Below are 12,275 nucleotides of genomic sequence, written 5' to 3' on the forward strand. Positions count from 1 at the left end.
ATTGCGGTGGCTTCTCGTTGCAAAGCATGGGCTCTAGGTGCACGAGCTTTAGTAGTTGTGGCACACGGGCTCAGTAGTTGTGGCTCGTGGGCTCTAGAGTGCAGGCTCAGTAGTTGTGGCACACGGGCTTAGTTGCTCCACGGCATGTGGGATCTTCCCGGACCAGGGCTCGAACCCATGTCCCCTGCATTGGCAGGCGGATTCTTAACCACTCTGCCACCAGGGTAGTCCCTGTGATGGTGTTTTTGGATGAAATTCATATTTAAATTGGTGGTGGACTCTGAGTAAAGCAGATTATCCTCCATAATGTGGGTGGGCCTCATCCAATCAGTTGAAGCTCTTAATAAAACAAAGACTGACCTCCCTGTTGCAAAAAGGAATTCTGCCAGAAGACTTATAGAAATTGAACTGCAACTCTTTCTAGAGTCTCTAGACAGCCTAACCTGCAGATTTTGAATTTACCAAGCCTCTATTATTGTGTGAACCAATTGTTTAAAATCTCTCTCTCTCTGTCTCTATCTTTATATAGATATGGATATAGATCTAGGTATCAATATCGATATCTAGATCTATATCTAGCAACATATATGGGCACATTGTATACACATGCTATTGGTTCTGTTTTTCTGGAGAACCTTGACTAATATAGTGGCCCATATAAATAAAAGGGATGAACCCAAGTTCACCCAGGTAGAAAGTAGTACAATGAGAACTGGAACTTAAGGCCTCATGACTCATTCAGCTGTGAACACTGACCCAGAACTGGGGTCCGCAAACTCTGGCCCACTGATCAGATCTCGCTTGACTCCTGGTTTTATACATAACGTTTTGCTTGAACACAGCCGCACCCATTCATTAACGTATTGTGCATGGCTGTTTCTGTGCTACAGCAGCAGATGGGCAGTTGCAGCAGAGACATATGGTACACAAAATCCAAAATGTTTACTATCTGACCCTTTACAGAAAAGATCTGCTGACCCTTGCTCTAGGATGCCATCTGATTTCTGATAGCACCGAGGAGAATAAGTCATGCACATTGGGTTAGATTGTTCATCTCATGTCCTCCTTAGGTCAAAGATCTCGTAAATGCTCACCCTTGCCATAGCCAACTTGGGGAGCATTGTCTAAGGATGCAGAAATATTTCTTGCCAGGTCTTTCCAATCCACACTGCTCCCTGACTATAGTTCTTAAAACCTATTTTTAAAAAAATTTTTATTGGAGTAGAGTTGATTTACAGTGTTGTGTTAGTTTCAGGTGTACAGCAAAATGAATCAGTTATACATATACATATATCCACTTTTATTTTTTTTTAGAGTCTTTTCCAAATAGGCCACTACAGAGTATTGAGTGGAGTTCCCTGTGCTAATAAGAAGAGCAGGTTCTTATTAGTTATCTATTTTATGTATAGTAGTGTGTATACTTCAGTCCCAATCTCCCAATTTAGCCTCCCTGCCACAATCCCCTGGTAACCCTAAGTTTGTTTTCTACATCCGTGCCTCTACTTCTAAAACCTGTCTATTTTAACCAACTACCACTCATTGCTTACTGTCTCTGGCTTCATGTACTTGATAATAAATCTATTTCTTGTTCTATCCTGGATGACATGTTCCACGGACTGAGATAATATCTTAGTCTACAGAATTTGTCCTTGATATTGTCTATCTTGGCGTCTTCATCTATGTCCCAAAGAAGACAGTCACACTCTGTCTTCTGGTACTACTACTAATACCACATTTTATGGCATGAATTTGACCCAGTGCACTGAACTATCCCTTTAGAAGCTGTATGCAACCTGTCACTGGGTTTTAGCACAGAGGTAGAACTCAGATTAGTGTTCATATTTAAACAAATCTACTTGACCAGAAGCTTTTTGTCTCACCATTTATTTTATTACACAAGTAACTCCTGTCTTTGCATCTATGATGTAAATATTTTTAATTTCCTAAATTATCTGAAAAATTATTTAGAGCTTCCATTTCAGTAGGCATTGGAATTGCTGTGTGATGACTATTTCATTATTTTATTTCCAAATGTTAAATTAGGCTTCAAGCTTTGGCCAAGAGTAGACAGAAAAGGGTTTAAAAAGAAATGAAGAGTGGGAGAGACTTCTGATGCGATGGAGACTTAATAAAGATTTGATTTTGAATCAATAATTTATAATAAAGGTTTGATTTTGAATCAATAATTTATGTCATTGCAAAATAAACTCCCTGGTAAAATTCCATTCTTTGGTAATCATTAAGTACAGAAATTAACAATCAGAATATGCAGTGCTCTTCTTCATTTTCTAAAAACAAACCTATATCTAGATGAGAGGAGAATTCATTTCATAACTCGGGCTCTGGACTTACGACTCCAAGTCCTGTCTTCTTTCAACCATACCTGCTAAGTTTCTGTCTAACCTCTTGAGCATGAGGTAATGGCTTCAGCTTTCATCCCCTTCCTCAGTATATAGCTTGGTGACTAAGAGTAAGGGATCTAAAACTTGAGAACTTGGGTTCAAATCTTGACTCTAAAATTTACTTGTTGAGTACTCTTGAGCGTGTTATCTGTTTTTGCCTCAGTTTTCTCATCTATAAAATACAGATAACATTACTTCTCTCAGGGAGTTGCTATGAGGGTTAAAAGAGAAAATTCGTACAATGCAAGAATTTATCAGTTCTTGGAACACAATAAATACCGAAAAAACATGTTAGCCATTATCAAGGGCCCCTCATTTTATGGATAATATAGATTAGTTTATATAGGTCTAATATTTACATATACATAAACATTTTGTACCTATATGTGTGTATACGTTCTTCTTAGAAATTGAGCAGTCAACATTCACATCTAAATATGTGCTCTGTGAAATGCAGATCTCCTGTGTACAGACACAGTGCTATAGTCATCTATTGCTACATAATAAAGAAGTCCAAACTTAGTGGTGAAATAAACAAAAATTTTAGTATGTGCCCAGATTCTGTGGGTCAGCAATTCAAACAATACACAGAGGAGATGGCTTGTCTCTACTCCATGACTGATGTCTGAAACCTCAGCTCATGAGGATTCAAATGGCTGGGGCTGGAATCATCTAGATAATTTTAATTCACAGGTCTGGCCCTTGAGATGGGATGACTTGAAGACTGGGCCCAACAAGGACTGTTGACTGGAGTGCCTATAGATGGCTGCCCATGTGGCTTGGACTTCTCATAACGTGGTAGTTAAGATTCAAGATAGCGTATCCCAAGAATGAGTGTCCAGGGTTCAAGCATTCCATGAGAATCATGCAAAATCATGCATGACCTTTTATGACCTAGTCAAATGTTACATAGCATCACTTTCATTATATACTATTGCAGGCGTTGGAGATCTTTTTCCATAAAGTGTCAGACAGTCAATATTTTAGGCTTTACAAGCCATACAGTCTCTTTTGCAACTACCTAGCTCTGCTGCTGTGATGTGAAAGCAGACACAAACAATACATATACTAAGGAACATGGCTGTGTTCCAATAAAGCTTCATTTATAAAAGCCGGCAGAGGCCTAGATTTGGCCCACCAGCCATAATTTACTGACCCCTGCTCTATTGTTTGAAGGAATGGAAAGCCTGCCCAAATTCAAGGGAAAATGCCCACATCTGGATGCGAAGAACGGCAACGAATCTGAGACCCTGTATTAAAACCACTGCATAAGAGGATCTGTCTGCATACCTTGATTCTCCCATGTATGTTGGATATGAGGTATTGGGACATCTTACATCTCTGTAAGCCTGGGTCAAGGTCAAAGTTGGAATCTGAACTTAATGACCTTGATTTCTGGAATAATTGGTAACTCTAATTATGATTTCCTTACACTCCTTACCCCAATAAATATACCACAAAAGATAGATTTCAAGTAAATAATTGCTTTATGGCAGATTTTTATTAAGTCTCCATTGACTGAATTATTCCATTTTGGTTGGAAAGCATGGGTTTTGTTTCTTTCCTAAAGAGGTCTGCAACTTTTCAGATGTGGCATTTCATTCTACTGAGAGGATGATGTAGGTTTTTATAAACGGAAAAAGCAGGGCAGGCTGAGTTCACTCAGATCATACTAATGCTTACAGGAATAACCGAAACTGGAACACAGGCTTCCAGGTTTTCCTGTCCTGTGCTCTTTGCGGTAGGTGCCATTGTCTGCTGGGCCTGGCAGTAATAATTTTTGACCTTTACCTCTCTACGCTATTGTGAAGTGGTTTTGGGTTTTGTTAGCTTTCTTATGAGTTTGTACTAAATTGTGTCCATAAAATAGGCTGAATTCCTCAGGGAAGGTTGATAGCTGTTACTGTGTTATTACTTAAAATGTTGTGTTGGTTACCTTTCGTTCTTTTCTTTTCTCCAGCTGTCTCCTGAACTTAAAAGTTATATTATCCTAGATGAAAGATGTGCATCTGGTGGAAAACACTAATTTAAGGGATGAAAATTCCTGATGATTGCTTCAGTCAACCCTTAATACACACTGAGCTTCATTAGTAAATAGACAACTCTCAGACCTTTCCCTTGGAAGAGGTCGCATAATCAGGCTTTGTGTTGATTTTGCATTCTGTTCGTTAGAGACAGAACAAATTAGAATAATTGGCTGGTACAGGGAAAGCACAAAGAACTTTCTTCTATTTTTGTGATGCATCCCGTAATAAGGGTTGAAAATGAGACTAGAGGTAAGAACGTGAAACTCAGAAGAGCAAAGGAGAGAGGATAGTTTCTTTGAAAATATTCTTTCAGTGTTGGCCCAGAAGAAATAGGAAGCTGAGGAAATTTTTTTTTTTGTAAATGATGATTTTTGTGTTAATGACGTGAATTCCACAATTAGTAAGAATCAGGAAGCAAGCATCCTTTTCTACCAAGGACTTGGGAGCAAATGAAACCATAAATACTCCCCCGCTCTTGGAAACCCTTTTGGAGCAGTAATCAGAGAAGGGTAAAGGCAAAGCCTCAGGGCAAAGGTGTTCAGAGCAAAGGGATAGGAGGAGAACAAAAGGAAAGTGGATCTTTTTAGAGCTGTCATTTTGAAATTTACCTGCTTCTGATTCAGTGCTGCTTTGCTACCGTGTTGGTCCAGTGGAAATCCTCAAAGCAGGAGCAGCCGTATTTTAAAATAATAAGGTTAGAGCAAGTGACTTTAATCCAGGTCTCTTTAGCTCAAGAGCACAGAGGAGAGCGTGAGGAAAGGGTGAGGCCACAAGGAATTGTTCACTGGGTAAATTTTCCCCAAACCTCCCTAACTGGGAGAAATTGACCACTGGATTATGTGCCTTGAAGGAAAGCAAAAATGTTGAAAGCAAAGAGTGTGGAGCTTGTTTAGAAAGCAAGCTCTATCATTTGGTCACCTTCTGATAATAGCATTGGCTGAGACCTGACCATTTACAATGAAGGCACTTCTGTAGGTAATAAGTTCCAGGAGGGCCAGAACTGAGTATGTCTGTTTCAGCATTTAGCATGGTTTAGCATCTTAGAGCCCGGTACATTATTGGCATATAGTAGACTTAAAAATGAATATTTGTGGATTGTCTGAATGAGTGGATGTGTGTGTGATTCATATTCTATTTGCAGGTCCTATGCCCTACAGTGGGTTTTCAGTGTCAGACTGTGAAAGTATTTATGCCGGGGATTGGCATTGTTTCCTATCTAATCGATAAAGATTACACATCAAAGGACGTTACACTGACAGCCCAAAAGCCTCATAGGAATTACTTAACAAAAAAATAAAATTGGATTCTGTGTAATTTCTAATTTATAAGCTGGCCAGAACACTGGTATTTCAGCCAGTCCTCTGGTAGTTCCAATGATGTCCCCATGATCACCCAGGCATAATCAGAATGGCTTTAGGATTTGGGAGCCAAAATGTTCCTCAGTATTTACTGCTTTGCTAGTCCATTTAAGAAAATGGACTATTGAAAAAACAGCTTCAGACACAATATGGCATTTTATGATTTAGCACGAAATCTGAGAAATATAGAGGTAATCTGAAGCCTGCAATGGTAAAGTTCCCTCTGCTATTGAAGTTATTGTCTTTAAACAATGATTCTACATCAGTAATGCTATATATATATATATATATATATATATATATATTTATATATATTTATATATATTTATATATTTATGTATTTATGATATTCAGGTTTATTTCCTCTTCTAAGCAAGTAATTGGTTGGTTGGTATGAGAGATGGTGTGGCTTCCAAAGGTGAAAAGTATTATTTTGTTGTAATTTCCGGCTACCTAAGGATGGGAGAGGCCCAGGACACTGCAGTCAGTATATTATGTGGAGCAGGTTATATTGTGGTTTATTTATGAACTTTTACATGTTTATTTTCTATGCAAGTTTGTGTGCTCCTTTCTGAGTTTTGGTAGATAAGTGTTTTGTAACTTTGGAATACTTGGAGTTTTATATATATATATATGTATATATATATATATATATACACATATATATATATACACATATATATATATAACTTTCATATATATATATTTTAACGTAGTAGTTAAAGCCGTGGAGAGAGTACTAGTCTACGTAGGTTCAAATTCTGGCTTTACCCTATGACTTCCCTGTGGCTTCCTCTGCTCACCTATTAAAAAGGAGTATAATAAGACTGCTGTGGTGAGTTATATACTAAGTGCTATTTAAGCATTTGCTATAATGATTATGTATACTCGAAGGCAAGGAACTTGCCCCTTGATCGTCTCTGTATTCCTAGTGCTTAAGAATTCCTAGTGCTTTTCTAGTGCATTGTCTTAGGATAGAGATAGCTCAGTATAGTTCTTCTCACTATAAAGTACTGTTACGTTGAAAGTGTTTGCTTGTGTACTAATAATCTACGACATATCTGCTGAGGACAAGGAAAGGAATAGTTTTAAAACTGCAATGGATAACAAAAGATTGTATGATGTAATGCCTTTATTACGTAATGATAAAACTAACAAATGATCATGGTAGAAAATTTGAAAAACTCCTAGACAAAATAGACATCAACAAAATTTGCAGTAACTTTCAGAGTGTAGAGTTGGCCATGAATATTAGTGCTTTCACATTTTCCAGGAATTCAAGTAGACTCTGCTTCTTAAGAGTCTATTCATGAGATTTTATTTTAATGATGTTTTCATCATGGGGGGACACACACACACAAATTTGTTAAAAAAAAAAAAAGAAAGAAACACATGTAAATCACTGATGTTTCAGATAGCCACATGAAATAAGGTGAGAAAGGTCAACAAGCTGAAAGAATGTGGAGTAGCATCTCCTTAATCGCTTACATAATTCTGATAATTACCTCTTTGTGGATAAAGTAATTAATGGGGAATCTAATTCATGAAAAACGTATGAACTTCAAGCCTTCTTGAAGCCAAGTATTTCTTTCCACAAAAGGTTACTTTGCACGGCCATGCTTCCTTATCACCTGACAGGGAAAGAGTGTTGTATGGCAAAGGATCTTCCCGAAGGAGGGTGCTTCCCACGCTGATTGTCATAAATGACTTCGGAATTACTGTTGCTGTATTACCAAAATCTTAAACTAGGATATTTTTGACAAATGCGGTCCTTAGTTAATTTTTAGAGCTACAAACTGTCAGATGGCTCTGAAATAACAATTGTCTGGCTATTCTTCAGGGTGATCACAATACGGTAATGACCTTGAGGTATCACTAAAAAGCAGGAAGGTGTGAGTCTTCCTTTGGTTCCAGAGTGAAATGCGAGTTGGAGTTGGAGTTGGAAAAGAGGCCGACAACCAAGTGATAGAGAAGGAAATGTGAGGTCATTAGTGAAAAAGCAGGTTTAAGTTAAGGTGAAAAGGCATGAGGAAATGGTCAACCGTTACAGTATTACAAAGATCATCACGAAGCGTATCCATGAATGTGGTTTGTATTGCAATCTGCTGAAAAAGAGACAAATATCCTGGCCTGGCCTTCATGGAGATTATATTTTATTGATTCTGATGATAGATTATTGTTGAAGAGGGCCTCCTATAAATTATAACCATGCAAAGGCAGCAAGATAATTTTTTTTTCTTTATGTATGTGTTTCTCATTCCTACTCACTTCTCTCTTAGGGGAAGAGAAAATCACAAAAAAACAAAAATGTCAAATCTCAGCTATTCATTTGCAAAATAATTTTTTCCCCAAATTCCAATGGAGGCAGTAGGTTAACCGTTAAGATTTGTAAGGCTCAAAAAGCTAGATTTTTACAAAGTGTAGCCAAATTTTATTCCATAAGTAATAGCTTTGGAAAGAATATGTGATGATGCAAAGTTGGAAAAAGCTGGGTTTTCTTCCGTAAATGACTTCACTGTGTTGGGAGAAGAGGCAGAGAAGAAATCAAAGTGAGTAAACATGGGGTGAGTTTTTCTGATAGGGGACTCTAGTGCTTTAAAATAGACTACATAATCCTAGGGATAATCTGAGGGTAGAACAGACCAATGCCTTATTTCCAAACTGGTACCCTGGAAGAAAACCGTGTATTTCCTTTGAGGTCTTGAGAGGTTTTTCTTCTGCTTTGTTTTGTTTTGGGTTCATTTTGTAGTCAACCTTACTAAGGTATCATTTGCATGCAACAAAATGCAGACATTTTTAGCTAACGGTTCACTGACTTTTAATTAATGTATACATTTGTATAACTACCACCCCCATAAAGATAGATAACAATTCTAAAACCCGAGAAAGTTTCCTCCTAGGCTTTTGCAAAAGTATCCCCATCTCCCACCCCAAGGCAACCACTGATTTGTTTTTTATCTTTCGAGATGAATTTTGCCCAGTTTAGAATTTCATGTCAGTTGAATACTACAGTAGGTGCCCTTTTGATCTGGCTTCACTTGCTCAGCATATGGTTTTTGAGATTCATTCATGTTGGGATGTTTTAAACCAGGACTTCAGCCTGGGTGGCTGATTTTGTCTGAAGGCACCTACAGGTACATCTGGGTCTCTGGCATTGTCACTGTCTGTTCTTGGCTCAGTATTTTCAACTTTACTAAGAAGCACAAGGTTGAAGTAAGGAAGATCATTGTCAGTATACTGGAGGTGAAGTGGGTTCTGTTATGTAATATTCTCAGCATAAATTGACCTGCTTGGAATCATTGTGTTGATAATCGACAAGGATACTCTTCCTCCAAAAACCTTGATACTATAAAACTTCTAAAGGACGCTGTCCTAGGACTCTTTTAGTTTTAATTTTTTGGGAAACATTTCTGGAAAATTCAAATGCTCACAACCTGAAAGAAGCAATTATTCACCTGAAGGCTAACTCTGCTCAAGTTGAGTTGTCCGACCTTTACATGCTGATAGAACCCAAATAGCCTTGCAAAACAATGCTCTCTTATTGGATATAAGCACATAGACTATTTAAGATGGACGTGTATATGCAGTAAAGTAAAAAAAACAAAGACTCTTTGAGTTTCCCTTGCAGGTTTTTAAATTTTTTTCATTTAAGTTTCTATAGCATATGCTAATAGTTGAGGGTAACCTCAGGTTAGTTTTAGGTCCACTCTTTACATAAATGTTGAAGTACTCCATACCCACCTTTTTTCTACCTTCCTTCTCTTCTTCCATCTTTCCTTTCTAACTTCTTATAATCCATTATACTTAATCCTGCATTTGTTGAGGTGGCAATTAGTGTAGGAAAATTGAAAGCAGTGTGAAATGTTCCTGTTCAGAATGCATGTTGACCAAATTCTATATTGAGAAAAGGTCTGAATTTACCCACAGGAACCCTTTCTCAGCGTCTTTGAATACAGGCCATAGAAACTGGGCTATAGTATCCTGACAGGTATGTCGAATTCATAGCAATAGCCCTCAAAGAGCTTACCTAGCGTACGTAGATGCGTATGAATGCATTTAATGATTGCTTTATTGGCAGCAGTGCCAACATACACAGTCTATTTTGTTTTATATCATTATCATTACCTGCTGTTGACCTCTGTATACATTGCTAATGGTGTGGTTCCTATGGCTTGTGAATTTCACGGCCAAATAATATGTAATTTATTGCACACTTTAGTGTAGAAGATGGAGACTCCATAAATTTTCGTGTGCTCTTTGCCCCTTTGGAATGTATTACACTGAGATCAGGCAAAGTAATAAATTTACTTCAAATGTGTGTGATAGCTAAACATCAGTTAGGACTGATGGGCAATATTTCTTCTTCCAGCAACATAACAGTTTTTAAAGACTAAGCCATTGAACGTGGAGTTACTGAACATGGGACTCAGTTCACTGGGATCCCTTCTCAGAAAAATAAAGGAAAACTTGAATTGGATATGTGTGGCTTATTCAAGTAGTAACTGATCCGCTACATCTTGGTGAACTTAATTTGTCACAATCGTTTGGTATTTTATTAACTCTCTTCCCCTTCTTCCCCTGACTCTCATGAGAATGGATTAGGAGTATCTTAAAACATACTAAGTCGTCTTCCATCCCTGTTACTCTAACCACAAAAGCACACTTTCCTTATCCAACGTAACTTACTGTCTTTTAGAGTAGCTGTGGTTTTAATTCTCTACAGAATTCAAACCAGCAAGAGAAACATTTTCAAGGAGCCACCACATTGTAGAGCTTTAGAAAGAAGACTTTAGAATTAAGGGCAAATATATCATTTTATGGCTAAAGCACCTGAGGCCTAAAGTAGGAAGGTAACCATCGAGGTCAGGGAAAGGGGTTGAAGATCAGGTTTCAGGCTGAGAAAGAGTCTACAGGGACTCAATCTGAGCAGTTCAAAAACTGAAAGGAGACCACGAATGTTCTGGGAAGGCTGGCATCTGGCCTCAAGTGTGGGATTTCAGACAGGGAGTGGGCCCGGGGGGAACTGAGCTTCTGCAGTAGGCAGAGAAGTCCACCTCATCTCCAGAAAGTGCCACTGACATCAGGGAGTTGAGGGGAAAGAGCAATGAATTCCAGTCCACCTGAGAAAGCAGGCCAATCTGATTAACTCTGAATTTAGGCTTATTTCAGATACTTCTTGAGAAAGAACTTGGACAAGCGCAAGTCCCGTGCAGCCTCTTTAAATCCATTCCCGGTATTTTCTGGTGGAGCTGCTTAAACCCTCCAAGTGACTCCAGTGTTTTAATTTCTCTATTTAATTCCGACAGTTCTATGATTGATTATTTAATGGGCAAATAAGTAGGGTCACAAAAGAGTGTGAATGTATTTTACAGGATGAGGATGGGCGGAGTGGAGCAGTCTGGAATAGGACACCAATAAAAAGGGATCTGGGTAAATAAGAACGTCTATTAGAAAGGGAGAGGAATTCACAAGGAAATTAATTAGTGCCTGACACCACGCCCTTCTCTCTGCATGTTTAGAAGCTAGTTTCTAATTTTCTTTTCATAGGAGATGTCCCTGTGATGAATTGTCTTTTACCTCCACCCTGTTTATCACATGGACATATGGTGAAGTTTGCGTGAGAGAAAGCAAGTAGTAGAATTTGTCTGGCGAGCAACTATAAACACTTCCTGGAACAATCTAGGGTAGAAGGAAAAGGAAAGGAAGGTGGAAACAAAGGAGAAAGACAGCTAATGATGCTGGAGTCTCTCGCTGGGATTTGTGGTATCGCTTTTTGAAACTAAGTACAGAAAGTCAGAACTTGACTGATTGTTTCTTGATCACGGTTTGTTTTCATTTTTGTTTTTTTCTTGCTGTCTCATCAGTTATTCCAGCCAGTGCTATGTCATTTTCAGTTTCAGTAAGCATGCCTGTCTTGTTTCCATTCACATTATTCATGCAAATGTTGATTGAACTGATGACCCCGAGTTATCAGGGAAATATTAGATACACCAGTGGATACATTTCTTAATTTTAGAAAAAAATTACCGAGTGAAGGTTAAAATAACTCCTCTTAAATTTGCCATTAAAAAAAAACTTCTCCTAACATACAATACCTCATTGCCTAATAATGCCAGATAAATGAATTCCTATGTATTCATGAATGCAGGCTAGTCTGTATATTTTTTGGCAGGTATGACCGTTACCGAGGGTAACGGCCTAGTTTGCTGGCCGTGTCCTGTCTCCTAGAAAGTGGTAGTTTCTGTTGTCTTTCAGTTGGTCCATTGGATATCAGAGGTGAATTTATAAAACTATACTTCCCTTTACACTTACTTTGTTTTGTTTTGTTTTACTTGAAGTATAGTTGATTGACAATGTTGTGTTTCAGGTGTACAGCCAAGTGATTCAGATATATGTATTTCTTTTTCAGATCCTTTTCCATTATAGGTTATTACAAGGTATTGAATATAGTTGCCTGCGCTATACAGTAGGACCTCGTAGTTTTACCT

The sequence above is a fragment of the Balaenoptera physalus genome (assembly GCF_965194825.1).
Source record: "Balaenoptera physalus genome assembly, contig: HAP1_SCAFFOLD_1619, whole genome shotgun sequence".
Lineage (NCBI taxonomy): Eukaryota > Metazoa > Chordata > Mammalia > Artiodactyla > Balaenopteridae > Balaenoptera > Balaenoptera physalus.